The following is a 15,069-nucleotide window of genomic DNA, read 5'->3' on the forward strand; positions in this document are numbered from 1 at the left end:
CCCTTTACAGTGACGACTGAGGATCAGGGGCTGTGAGAGATGGACGGTCTCCGTGTGTCTAATTCCCGAGATGTCTCACCCTGAGGGGTAAATCCTAACTGCAGAGAAACAGGCTAACGTTGAGCGTCTATTACATCTTGGAGCCCCCCGCAGACGTGTAATTTAGCTCTCCTGTCTCCCCCTCCACGCGGGAGGTGTTCTGTCCTTTCCTGGCCAGTTTTATTCACCGGGGCGCTCCGGGCGATCCTCCTAACGAATGACAACCCCCAGTCTCAGGATCCCCCAACCGTTCTGGCACGGAAAGGCCCGGAATTTATGTGTCCTTATCTCGATGCACGTACAGCCGGCAAAGCAGAAGATGAACTACCATTGTTCGCTTCATCTGTAAGTGGGGGTCTTCGGCTATTTATAGGCTCCCCGGGGAGCAGTCAGAAATCGCATCAGTTTAATTCTGTCAATGAAGGTGAAGGTTTTTTTTTTTCCGTTTCTTTCTTTCTGGGAGGATTCTCAGTCCTGAATCCATCACCTCCCCCGCGTCCATCTGTGCCGCTTCCTGCCAAGCCGCTGTCATGTCGACCGACTTTAATGACAGCTGCTTCTCAGGCCAAAAATACCTGGCTGAGAGGGACTGAGGCTTGAAGCTCACTGCTTCCACACCCTGTTGAGGGAAGGAAGGTCAGTGGACTGGTTCTGAGCACTTGTCTCAGGCCTGTGTGTGTGTGTGTGTGTGTGTGTGTGTGTGTGTGTATACATATGTGTGTGTGTGTGTGGGCTGCCAGAGTGAGGCAGAGGACGGGTAGTACCATCCCTGCAACAGGGCATTTGCTTCGCTAGAGGGTGGCAGGATCTACAAAGTCAGTCGGACCATGGCAGAGTAAGTCGTCCTCGATTCAGGACACGCAGCCAGCCCGAGCTCCCCTGGGACCCGGGAGAGCTTAAAGGGGCAGCACTCACAAGGGCACCTCCTGCGTTCCTCTGGCTCCCGTTGCTAAGCAGGCAGAGCCTCAAAGGCTCCACTTTTCAAGGAACTCGGTGTCTCTGTGCCTCTGCCTCATGTCTTGATCCTTGTTTTTCTATCCTGCCGCTCGCCTCTAGGCCTTATGTATGGTATCAGAAGATGGCCATTTTGGTGTTTTCGTGTTTCTTCTTCCACCTTCAAACCGAGTTCCAGGAGTGCATTGCACCGTGGAATGCATTGCACCTTTAAAGTGTTTGAGGCGTCCTGTATTCAACGTGGCTTATGGGCTGGCATGCCATGTAGAATTCTCATAATCCAATGTGTGAGCCCGGCACTGCCTTCCACATTGGCATTCAGTCTGCCCTGAATACTAAACTGCACGGATCTAGGCCTTTTAATGCGCATAGGTTACTGAATGTACCATGCAGTGTTCTCAACTTACGTTTGTAAGAAGCACATTGCAACGGAGCTCAGGATGACAAATTTACATAGATTTACAGGTGATGCAGGTGTTGTCATTTTCATAGCAAAATTCCCTGGTCCCGTGGATCTATCTGTTTGAAATATTGCTTTCAAAAGATTGTAGTAATACATGCGATTGCAGCATGAAATCAGAGCTGAAAAATGAAACACTTCTGGGACTGGTTTCAACATACCAATACACCAACGTATCTAGCAGTCCAACAATGAGAGCTCAATAGCCCACACAAAAGGTGCTTCTATATCTCCTATTTGAGCTCAAATAAATGTGACAGATAAAACTCTGTGCTGTAGTGAAAGAACAAGCCTTTCCAAATGATAAGTACGTCCATATGTTCTCTTATTCTTCTAGTATTTAATTCACCTTCTATTGCCATTTTGCCTTGTGTTATTTACTTTAAGCCAATTTGTAACGAGATATAATAAAGACGTTCATCATCAGCAGCAAAGTAGTACAGCTAATAGGCTTTCTGTTGCTATGGCAACCATAGCTAGTAACATTAATTATCATTGACATCAAAACACAAATTGACCAATTTCCTTACCACCAGTAAGGAAACCAGTATCAGTCATTTCAAAACAACAAATGTGCAAAATGATTCACTGCTGGGTTTACAGACTTAAATCGGCATTGATGGCTTTGATACATACATCTGAAATACAAAAATGATGATGGCTAAATACTGTCTATAAGAACATTTCTTTGAACAACCTCAGCCTCAACAGATGTTCAAACGTTGACTACAGATGACTACAGGTAGGGAGGAAAGTCAGGATTTTTTTGTTTTTAAAAGCTCAAAATAATATTCAGAGTATGACTGTTACAATGTTATCATTTTATAAAAATTCTGTGAATTTTGTTATTCCACATTCAATTCAACAATGGTTTCAAGAGAAGTGTGTCCTCATCACTCGAGCAACAAGGTTGATGGCATTGCTTTAAAATAGGTCTCTACCGAAAGTTTCCCCAAACCATGCTATCCATGCATATAACTATCGATCTTATTCTGTGTTTTTTTTTTTTTTTTGCCTGACAAGTGAAAATATACTGCCATCATCTAGTCTCCTTTCCTTTGCTTTGAGTCTAGTGGTGGCACCATGTTGACATAAGTCAAAAATATTGCTTGAAAACAACAGCATGAACCAAGAGTCAGTTTCTTTCTTATCATATCTTCTATCAGATTGATTCCAGCTGGTTTCTGCTTTAGCTGACAGCTGTTCTGACATTATGGAGCCTCCCTTCCTGGTTAAGTTTATTGCGGTTTCTTGCTGGTTGTTAAGAAGCTTTGGTGTATTGTTTGAGACAAAAAAATAGGTAGAAAGGCTGTACATTTGCAGTTTTGGTAAAATACAATTAATCAAGGTGATGCCTTTTTTGTTGCCACTACATCAGGTAGAACTCTGTTAATAGGTTCTGTTAATATTTGTTCAATATTAGTTGCACACAGACTCACGCAGTAGCTTTAGCATAAACTGAACTCTGTAAGTGCCCAGTATCATCCCTGTTTTTAGCATGTATGACATTTAATGCTGTGGGGGGTTTTTTCTGTGTAACTATTGAATATAACCACCATTACTGTGAGGAATCTATTACTTCCCTTGATATTATGCAGCCAATATAAGTGAGTTTACTGACACTTGAAATCCGCATTTCTGTGCACATACAGTTGAGTGTATTGCATGGAGTATAATGTTAACATGGTTACATTAACATGGCAATATATAGCAAGAGGTTAAAGATCATTATTAATTGGACTCATCCATATTTGCTAATTGCATACGCTTTACATGGTAAATTGGGCTTGTCAGCACATTAGCTAAACTTTCATTTTTCTCAGTTAAATCTGCAACTCAGTGAATTATGGTACAGTATTTTAATACATCATTGTACTTGAACTGATCATGTTGCAATTCCTCTCGTCATTGTTTTCACATCCTCCATAACTAATATTTTATGTTAATATTGCTGTAGGATTGCAATTTCTAAAATTCAAACAATAAATTTAGTAACATTTTCTGTCACTGCAACCAAGAATAATTGAAATGATGTATCCCATCACCTCTGGGATCACGATGCATGCATTTTGATGGAAGTGGATTAATGCAAATCGACAGTCCGGTTTGTAGGTGAAGGCTAATAACACTTGACTAGATGATTCGCAAATACAGACACTGGCCCCAGCAACAATCACATTGTTTTCATTATTTTGTTCAATTGGAAATGCTTATCAGAGTTTAAGCATCTTATGTAACATGAACAATAATCTGTGTACTGCAGAAACTGCAAAAAATCATTTTCATAATATTTTAGGATGAGAATGTGAAGAGGGATTTTTTTATGATTGGAAATATTCAGGGCTATTCAACACTCTCATTTGTTCTGAAAATCAACCAACACATTTGGATAAGTGTTACCTTTTCATTATAAACACAAAAAGATCATTGGCTGTACAGATTAATTAAAATGTGTATATGTAAAGGCAAAGTTACTTGCTTATATTTTTCCATGAACGCTAAGAACAAACTACAGCACACCAAGATTTTAGCACATTAAGGATATTATCACACTCTTATTTCAAGATCATTTAAAACATTTTTTCAGTAAATTACATTTTATGCATCACCAAATGTGAGGTGTCACATCTGAAGTCATCTAATTTTGTACTAGAGTCACACTTGTGACCAAGTCATGCGCCCCAAGTCCACATTGCTTAATACGATATCTTATCCCTTTTTAAAAGTAAAAAAGACGAAAACAATAAAGGAGGTTGTGACCTGAATAAAATAATTATATTAAACCTTGTTGTGTTAGAACTGTATTCATCACATACATTATACATATATCTAACACAGAAAATTTTGCCTTTCAGGCCATCATTGCAAACTTCTAAAGGAAGGGAGCACTGCTTACCTCAGTTAACACAGGTAGTGCAAGTTACTGCAGTTCCCATGCACTGTCTGTTTCATAAGAGGTAACCCTATCTGAAATACAATTTCATATCTAGTTATTTAACAACCTGTACTGACTGCTGTATGCATGTAAAGAGGTTGGGTAAGTTTAAAGGGACCTCTGGGATAAATGCAGCGTTTGCTGGCTTCTCGGCAGTCACTGTGTGTCTGCCATGCTGAAGAGAGTAGGGCTGTTTTATTTAATCCCCCGCTCAGATAAACAACTGCTGCAGCCAAGCATAATGCATTTGCCATACTTTCCTATCTACTTTTGAGTGTACGTGCACATCATTTTTTTTTTTGTTGGATTGTCCCCACAATTGCAGGTTTCTGTACATCCCTCTCCTCTTTTACAGGATGTGTTTCATATGTAGTTTCAACAATCTAATTTAAACTAAAGAGCTGATTTGGTTATTTGATTTTCTGTCCAATCCAAACCTTCTCAGATTTCAAACCCAATGCTGTACATATGCCGTTGCATTTGCTATGTGTGGACTGGAAGATAATACTCCCTTCATATGGATAGTTGTTGTATAACATGGACAATGTATTCATATTTGTGCTTAAATACAGCAGAGAAAAAATGAAATTCTACAAAAAAGGGCCAAAATATACTTCAGAATAAAACTTCAGAAATACGATGATCAAAAGTAGCACTTGTTTGTAAGTCAGTGTGTGTTAAGTACTGCTTGTTGTCTTGAAAATTAAAAAAAAAGAAAAATGACTCAAAGGTTGTGTATAATGCAAGCGCTGCCAGTTATCGAACCAAAGAAATCCATTTATGGAAAACTCCTTTCTCCTTTATACAAATTTGTCACATTGAAAATGAGCTGGTGCCACATCTAAGCACTCCTACAGCAATCTTTATTGAGGTAATAAAAGCATAAATGGGCAAGACATCAGTGCAATTTTAACTGGCAGGCCCTGATGGAGAGATGGTGCCAGGCCTATTTGTAGGCGGTACCATGTAGTAAACAACTCCTTCCTACTTGAAGGCATGTTTTTAATTAACATAATGGAATTGTTGTGACAATTAAGCGATTTGCAGTGTATCACATTATTATAAAAATGGATACAATGGCTTGGGTGCCTGGTGAATGCTTCACTTCTATGGGCTTAATTTAAATCCTTGCACATCATCAGTCACAACACTAGAAAGTGAGAGCTGACATAATGATGGTTCATCTGTCATGACTCACATATCCAGAATTGTGTTACTGCATGCCTTGCAATGCTTGCAAAGCATTGCAAATCTTATATAATGTGTGTCTTTATAGATAGTGCACTAACCTTTTTTAGTATTTTTTTGCTTTTTCCTGTTTTACCATTTTGGAATTGGTACTTGTACATCAATCTCATCTCTCTGCAACATCCTCTGCATTTTTCCTGGAGTGCTGAAGTGACAAATGTAATCCTCTGCGTTACTTGTTGCAGGCTATTTTTTGCACTACAATACCCAAGGTGCACCACGGCAGACCAAATGCCACCGGAGGATAGGCACATCTCCACTGACATCACCAGAGTAACTCACAGCCATGTCACAAGCTGCTATACGGTGCAAATGAGTAGTGACATAGGGGACTCTGGCTGATATAACTTTCATTACCTCTGGCAGAGAGAAGCCAGTTGTCGAGTAATGACACAACCCAGCCTTGACCTCATTAAATTTTCGGCTGTAGGGCTCGGTCTGCACTTGAAACGAGCGCCCTAACCAGCTGAGCAAGTTATGAGCCCCCTAATGATATGGACTCAAGTGGTTGCTATACACATTCAGTTACGAGCCCCTTACGTGCCTCAGGGTCTGACCTAAGATAACCACCTGTGTACCTCTCACATGGGTGGGTCATCCTTGCCAGCACCAAACAGTATTACTTCGCTGTTCGAGTTGACTCACATGGCGACAGATGGGCAACATAAATTCACCAAGAGTTCCAATTCAATTACATTTTCCCTTTGTAAGACCCATCTATCAATGCAAGGAGGTTGTAGAAGGACAGCCTATGGTAATAATCCTTTGCCACATCCTTTTATTTGTTACCATTTACGGTTTCTCATTTCCTTATTGTGCTATAGCTATATCTTTAATCACTTTGTTTACTTCAGGCATTTATGTGAATTTATACTGGCTCAATATGGCTCCCATTCCATTTAGAAAACACCTTCTCAGATCCCTGCATAACTGTGAATTCTTCAGCCTGGGTGGCTTGTTTCTTGTCCTCCTGCATAATCCAATCACACTGTGAATGCCCCACACTGTGAAAAGCCCTTACAAACACTGATTTTTTGTGCATTAAATCTGTAAAACAGGTTCCTTAATGGCAGTACATTGTTTCTTTGCCATATCTTGCTTGATTAAATGACCAAATTTTCATATGGACATCCAGCCTTCTCGTGAGGGAAGAGTGCCACAGTGTGGAGTCATGTCCTATTGCCTAATAATTGGAACACACACTTTTAATTATCCAGTTAGTGTCACCTAATACACTACAATAATGGAAATGTATTAGTGAATATACTACAGATCATAATTCCTATTTCACATTGATTTATATGAAGAACATTCTAATATATGTTTTTGTTGTAATTTAAGGTTTATGTGATGCATTTGCCATTTTTTGGCCCATGGGGCAATATGTACTTATTATTCTACCTTTCACCATGTGTAACTTGGTCTTGTCAAAATCGGACTGAACCTCAGAGTCAGAAGCTTTACACTACATTTTGCTACACCCTCTTTAAAAAGGAAGAAAAAAAAAACACAGCTCAAGTGTGCTTCTCTCATAATATAAAACTGGTTTATGACTTAAGCTCAAGTCACAATAGAGCCCAATATGAATTAAGAGTTTTTACTGCTTACACCACCAATCCTAGAAAAAGTTCTACTGTTATTGTTTATTATTATACTTATTACGATTATTATTATTATTATTACCATTATTATAGTTTTACCTATATCAAATCTTTCAGGGGAATAGCACTAGAATGCACAATAAGTACCTAATAATAAAGAAATACTTCTATGAAAAATAAGCCTCCCACAATTTGTATTACAACACAATGATTTTGAACATCTCTTAATAGCTTGTGGGTGAATGATTCTCAAAAGAAAAACTGGTGCAGAAGAGCATGAGTGATTGCAGAAAGTTTTAAGGACATTTCGTGCAGGGGAAGTGGGGGAAAAGAAAACAATGTGTGTACTCAAAGCTTTGGAGAAAATCTTTGGCACCTGCACTTTATGTGAACACTTAAAGGTATTTATAGGGACTATCAGAGTGTGCCAGGGCAAATCAGTTTATATCAAAGACTACTGTTATTAACAACCTCTCAGGCCATTGCCTTCTTGCCTTCGACAAAGAGCCACGATTTATTGCTTGGGTAAATAAAAACCTTCTGCCACAGCTTTGCTTTGGCTGAAATATTCTTCAAGAGCCCAGCACTTTACCTGCTGAAAGTAGATGTGCATTCTGATGAGCAGAGTGCTACAGTTAAAGGGATTTGGGGTGCTCTCATTAAAGCCCCATCATGTGGAGAGGGAGGCTTTGGAGCCAGATTGGGCTTTTATCTGTGTGATTGGATCGCTCCTCGGCTGGGGAAATGCTTCGCTTCCGAGAACATCATGTGCCAGCGCTCTCACCACAGATTTATCAGCCCATCTCAGCCAGGCCCGCTCTGCTGTGCCCGGTGCATTCCGCTCTGCATCGGTAAGGCAAGTGTCATAAAATCTGGTGCATTACAGTGTGTGCAAGGATGTACTCATGCTGCACCCTCAATAACAATGCTGGTAGTGCTATTGTAGAGACAAAAACCAAAAATAGACCTTCTAATGGCCAACATACAAGACCACATGGAATCCTCCCTTGTGGAGAGCAGACTTTAAAATCAGAAAACCTAGAAACAAGCAAAAGAAAAAAAAAGTAAAAATAAAAGATAGTATGAATAAAAATGCTATGCAACGGTATCACACATTACAGGGATATGCACTTAAAATAGTAAACAGAAAAATAGTTTAAAATTATGTGGTTCCTTATAATATCCCCTCACTCACTGTCAGTCCCTGTCAGCTGTACCATAAAAAATGGGACTGACTGCACAGCCCTTTGCCAGTATCCCATAGGCAAAAAAAGAGTCATGTGACCCCTTGCAAACACTTCCACACGACATCAGGGAGTGCTGACTGGAACTGACTGTAACACCAGCATGGAACTCAGCTGCCCTAAGGGCCAGATTTACTGTGATGACTTGTAAGGGCAGCAAATTACCGTGTGCAGTGCAACAATATGCACATGCAATTTTTCTTTTTTTTCACTGTAGCTGGTTATCTAGTAAAAATAATTAGGTAAATGAACACAGTCACAAATAACATAATTTACATATTTGCTGACCCTTGAAAAAGGGTATTTTTTAATGTGGTGATGAGGCAAATATGGATAGCTCACAGCAGCAAGTTTGATCCTCAAGAGCTTGAGGATTTAATTCATTGAACCAATCAGCACATTCTGTATGGGAACTACAGCAGTACTACTTAAATATTACAAGAAGGAGCACGTTATTGCAAAGGATTTCTGGAAAAATAAATGCCGTGGGGAAATCAAGATCAGTCAAAAGGTCAGGAGGATAATTCCATAATGAGTGTGCAGAATTATAGACAAAATAAATATCAATAATATCCTCTATAACACAAGCTCATGGTCTAAGTAACAGATACAGCAACACTGTGAAATAGGAAGCAACATTTTAAACAACTGCAAAATTGTCCTCCTGATATGTGCTTGAACGTACAATAAATGCCTCTGCTAAGGTTAAAACCAACCTTCCTCAGGTGTTGAAGTACACACGCAATTACCTTTAACGCATTTGGTTTCAGCCATAATAAATCACATCAGCTACTTTCTAATCATATATTAACATACTCTCCTCCCAATATTTTGTGGCTTTACTTTGGAACTCCCTGAATTACATGCTAATTAATATAATGTCGCAAACGGCAGCTGCTCAGGCACCTCACATTTCTGACGTGCTAATCCCCATGCACCTGCTTAGCAAATACGCTCAGGAGCTTGTGGTAACAGTTTTGCATGTCTTAAAATGCCCTCAAGCCTTTTAGTAAATCCAGCCATGAGAATACGAATGCAAAATCACACAGTTATGGGATAAACTGTGGTCAGTTTAATAAATCTGCAAAATTGTTTGGCAGTAACAATCAATTGGTGCATGAGTTAGGAATTTAGCTTTAATAATTGTTTGGTTAAATGAAGGTAGCAAAAGAAATGGCTAGTAATTTTCTAAATTCAAGAGGGATAACAGCTGCAAGTTAGCTAAATATTTTGTAGATAATTCATTATGATAAATCTAGATTGAGATAAATATACATGTTTTGAGCATTAGAATTGAATGACCTCTGACATAAACATACCTGTGTGTTAGATGCTCAGCCATGATAGGTTTGAAATAATTATTCAAAAACATAACCAGTGAAGTTCTCACGGGATTAATAAAAGGTCCATGAGCAACTAATTCCTTTTAGTCTCTATTGTATCTATTTACTATTTCCCCTATGCATTTTTTTATCTTAATGAAGTTGTTCTTGTTTGAGAACTTTTTACCACCTTGGAACAAAATTTATTTTAAAATGTAACATGGTGCTCTACTTTAGCGGAACAGGTGTCTCCTGGTGATACCCAAAATACAGTCTTACTTTTTTTTTTTTCAGGTAGACACCTGTAGAGAGACATGCTCTGTAATCCTCTAGCAGCTGCTGATGGGTGATCCTCATTAAAAGTGGCAAGCATGTTCACAAAAAAAAAAAACAGGTTTATGACCTTTAGCACATGAACAGGTTTATGACCTTTAGCCCATTAGCAGGTCATTTCTCTGCCTCCCCTACGTCTTGCTCATAGGCTGCTCATGTGCATAACCTGCACACCAAAAAATAATAAGAACATACAGTGTGCCTTGGAATACATCGCATTAAAGACCGTATGAAGGCTTCATATACATCCATAAATGACATGCATTAATGTCGTAATAATCATTGAGCTCTTAGCATTTTGAATTACTTCAGTTGCAACACTCCAAATATCTTGCTATCTTGCTTTTTTTTTACAGGTGCAGCAGGTATGGCGAGGCACTTCTGAGGCAATTGAGCCAAATATGGGAGCCCCATCTGTTTGCATTTCCAATAAGCCAGAGGATCAAAATCATCTGTTGCATAGGGTGGCCTAGGGTAATTTGAAATTTTAGAAGAGTCTGCAGTGGATCAGTGGAACCATTAGTCACATATGAGATGCATAATGCTTGGCTGCCCCCCCTCCCCCGACCCCCCATAACTTTGCATCTTGACCCAAGTTAAAACCAGTTAACAACAGAGCTGTCCCTCTTATGTGTATTTGAATATGTGTAAGCGTACTTCAGAGTTTTATGTAATTGGCCATGTGGAGGTTTACTTAAAAGCATGTGGCATGTGTTAGCATTATGTTTGAAGTGGTATAGACCTTAATTCGCACATATTGCTTTGCACTTACATGTCAATCTAGACATGCATTTGTGATCTCAGCACAGTTTGCCGCTAATGCTTGTTCATGTGTGGTTAGTGGCGTCTTGTTTGTGCAGCTTTTCATGCCAATTTAATAGATGTGCTGTGTAATTCTTTGCTCTGAATAAAAGTGTCTGCTAAATAACAATGACATAATGTACTGTTTGGAACAGTGATTGATGAAGACTGAGCTTTTTAGTCACTAGATTTCTCAACCTTATACCAGTCCAACATGCATTCTAACACAAACTATCCATAGATGGCTACCTGGTTACCACCATCCTGTATTGACAAGTTTCAGTAAGATAATACTTGACAACATTATGATGAGTGCTAAGTTCAATTTCATCATCATCTTTTTTTTAAAATTCCTTTATTTTTCAGTTTGCCATCTTCCAGCACATGCAACCTTTTTTTAAAGTTTTCCAATTTGATTTCAGTGTAGATTGGTGCTCATATTTATTGACATCCAGAAATATTGAATTTGTGGTTTGTTTGACATGCAGAGGATGATGTTGTTCATGTGAGATGAAGCTTGGCGTTTGGACTGAAGGCGGGTGCATGATATTGGCATACTCAGAATACATGCGTAATGTCTTAGTCAGTCTTTGAGTGAATGCACAGTGGGGGGGGCTGATTTTGAAAACGGTCATGCAATAACTTGTTGCATTTATGTATCATTATCTACTTTTTATGCACTACAATAAGAATATGCGCATGTACTGTTATCAGTGTATTGCAGGATTGTATGATCGGGACTCTTGTTTGCCTAGTATTGTTGGAACCTCCTGATGTGTGGGGTTGACAGAGTAGCGGTATGTAGCTTGCCAAAAGCATTCTCAAGAGATGCTATGCTTTTTAGAGTCTTTTTCTTATTTAGTACACATAAATGTGTTGTCCTGGTGTATGCTATTCTAAAGGGGTCATCTGAAGGTTACAGAATGGGATCTTGTTTACCTGGGGAATATGCATTTGTAATCTCCTGATGGGTGTGTTCAAGTGTCTAGGTCATATAGCTTGTCAGGTGCAAGAAACAGACCATTCTCTTCAGAGCAGTTTTCCTGTTTAGCAAAAGTAGTTGTGTTGCATTATCCTGTTTTATGCCATTACAAGGTTGTGCAATGAAGCCAGCAATGTTGCTGATGAAGTTCAATTGCTGAGGAACCATGGTATCCTGCTTTGCAGAGTCTGGCCAGTTTTCTCACTACGCTCCCTAAGGATGTCAGCATGCTTTCACTGATAATTCATAGAAGAAAGCCTACCACATTTTGGCAAAATATAGATGCCCCCTTGAGGATCAATATAGTTCTATCCTAATTACCCATTATCTATTTTCAGAAGCAAAATGTGCAGTCATAAACAAAGCTATTTATGCTCTAAATGTCTTCTGGATTGCCCTCTTTTTATGGAGTTATCCACGTGAGAGCCAAGCATAAAGACCTGACCAGTACACTGTTAATGTGTCTTCAGCAAATAGCCTATACTTACAGCGCAGTACTTAAAATTTCCTTATGAAACATGCAGTAGCATTTTTTTTTTTTTCATCAGAGAGATAGATGTTTGGCCCTGATTGTATGTAGCACAGTGGTTTCCTGCACAGCTACATTCACTTAGCTTGTCTAAGGGATTGAATACAGAGATAATCCTTGGTATCATGGCACTTAAGAATTCAGGTGAATTTCATAGTCAATAGAGCAAAGAAAAGGGTCTTTGCTCGATATTTCACACACTCAGTCTGTCCAGGGACAAACTCACAGAGCTCCCCATAAGGTTAATGTCATATCCAAAGTGTTCGTTCAGCACAACTCTGTGTAAAGCTGGGTCTTAAACATGCTGGTTGGGTTAGCTTAGCTTGTTTTAATCACTTGATAATATAAGTTAAAAATCTCATCACAATAGCTTTGCTGTTCAGATTGCTTTGCTGTTCAGAATATTCAGATTTGACATTAAGCAATCTGTCAGACTTGGCCTCTTCTATGTAGGAACTAAATTATGAGTCGATGATAACACCTATTGTGGGAAATACATGCATGTATACAGCGTGCTAAGCCACATTACATAGGGAATACTATTCTTAATATTTTTCCATTTTGGTTTCATCTCCTTTTTACACCACAGTATTTTGTGCAATCAAGGATATTATTCAGTGAAATTACAATCCTAAGATTTTCTCAGTTTCAATTCATTACCAATTCCACACTTGATCATATCTGAATTGGTAGTGAATAGTGAATAGTACTAATTGGCAGCAATTCATAGAACATTTCAGTTTTAAATGCAACCTTCAATGCCTAGAGCTCTTATGAACACAGACCCATATAATTTGATGTATGTCATTCCCAAAGTTTGTTAGACTTATGGCACACATGAGCATGCCTAAAAGGAGAAATCCAAATGCTTCAGTTAATTGCAGGTAGATCAGATTCCATTTACATTTTTTTGCTTAGCAGACACACTTATCCAGGGCTACCTACACAGCATACAGTTTTCAAAAGTTATCCGTTAGAGCTGCAACTATTTATTATTTTCAAATTCCATCAATTGAATATATTTTCAATTTTTCAGGTCAGTTATAAAAATGTTTAAGCATGAATGTTTAATACTTCAAGCTCTGTAGTGCTTCCTTTTTGCTCTGTACAAGAGTCCAGCACTTGAATGCAGGAATGTCAGCATGTTGACATGGTCTGAGCTCAAGCACACTAGGGAGAGGCATTGCATCTGAAGGGAAATGCAGACACGTGAAGCAAACTGTCCGTAGTACCATAGCTCAGTCAATTTAACATACCAGTAACTGCTTCCTACAGAATAATGGTACAATTTGATTGAAAGTTGTGATAATCTATCATTTCATTGCTCAAAGTGATGACAAATCACTATTATATAATATATTCTACCATGGCGCATTAAAACATCATCCTTTATGTCTACTGAGCTGGTTACATTCACATGAATTGACTGCAATATACAATGCTATTGCTCTTATGAGTGCCATTTTTTACATTATCCAAAATGGTTTATCGATATAAAATATATTGATAATACATTTTGGGTAATATATGTTTGGCTCAATAAATATATTAAACACCCATAAATTATTGCTGTTTTGGTAAATGTTTTAACTGTTGCAATGTTTTAAACTTGATGATTGATTCAGAAGCTATCGTTTATATTCTAATTACCCTCTCACGTTGTCATGCTCTCTTACGTATTACAGTCACCTGACTGGATTTGACAACTGTAAAGCCTTATCTCTGGAAGAAACCCCACACAGTACTCTGAAAACCTACTGACACTGCAGGCAAAATACATTGACATTCGCATGCTAAAGAAGATTTACACCAAAATTTACATAAGGAACAACACAGTTGTACCTGTCTCCATACAGAAAATGAATTATGCAATGAACATAGCGCTTTTGTTGAAAGGTATTCGATGCCTTACAACAAAGACAGGCTGGGGGTTGTACGCTTGTTCTTGAGAATATTTGTGTTCTTCAGCAGTTATGGCTGTTAAGCTATTCAGATGTGGTTGACTTGGTATTTCAGTTTCAATACTTCTTTGTGCATATATTCCAGGCAAAATGTCTTTCTTTTGTTAGTAGTTTTGGAATATTTCATTTCCTAAATGCGTCATGCACAAAAACATTTGTTTATGACATCCAAATATGCAGAAATCTCCCAATCCTAAATAGAAAATGCATTGCATTTCTAGTGTCAAACAGCTCTTTGCAGAAATAAAACCCTCATCCTCAAATAAAACACATTCAGACTGACTGTCCCATAATAACATAAATTCATAGCTATGTCTGTTGCTTAACCAAGCTGCATTAAACCTTTTTTTAGTGATTAACTGTGTCTTAAAATGGGACTGACACTGGTTTCGGGGATAGTATACCTATTCCACTATCCATATTCCATTCCTATTCCACTCCGATACTAAAAAAAACTGTGTTTGCACTAGATGTTTGTTAAACAATTAACACATTTACAAACCTTCATTAACAAATTTTAAAAAATCATCTGTGGACAGCATGTGGACATCATGAACATTTGATAATACGGACTAACAACTGTGAACAAAGTTATGTATGTGCGTAGTAGAAACTACGACAGTGTTCAGTTCAGACATTTTACTTTAGAAATGCTTAAAT

At 38.5% G+C, this 15,069-nt stretch overlaps 1 protein-coding gene across 1 annotated transcript in view; it reads right to left on the reverse strand.

The window, feature by feature from the left end:
* brinp2 (bone morphogenetic protein/retinoic acid inducible neural-specific 2) overlaps window positions 1-15,069 on the reverse strand; it is a 95,340-nt gene that overhangs the window by 20,426 nt on the left and 59,845 nt on the right. The window lies entirely within an intron of this gene.

The sequence above is a fragment of the Megalops cyprinoides genome, chromosome 20 (assembly GCF_013368585.1).
Source record: "Megalops cyprinoides isolate fMegCyp1 chromosome 20, fMegCyp1.pri, whole genome shotgun sequence".
NCBI lineage: Eukaryota > Metazoa > Chordata > Actinopteri > Elopiformes > Megalopidae > Megalops > Megalops cyprinoides.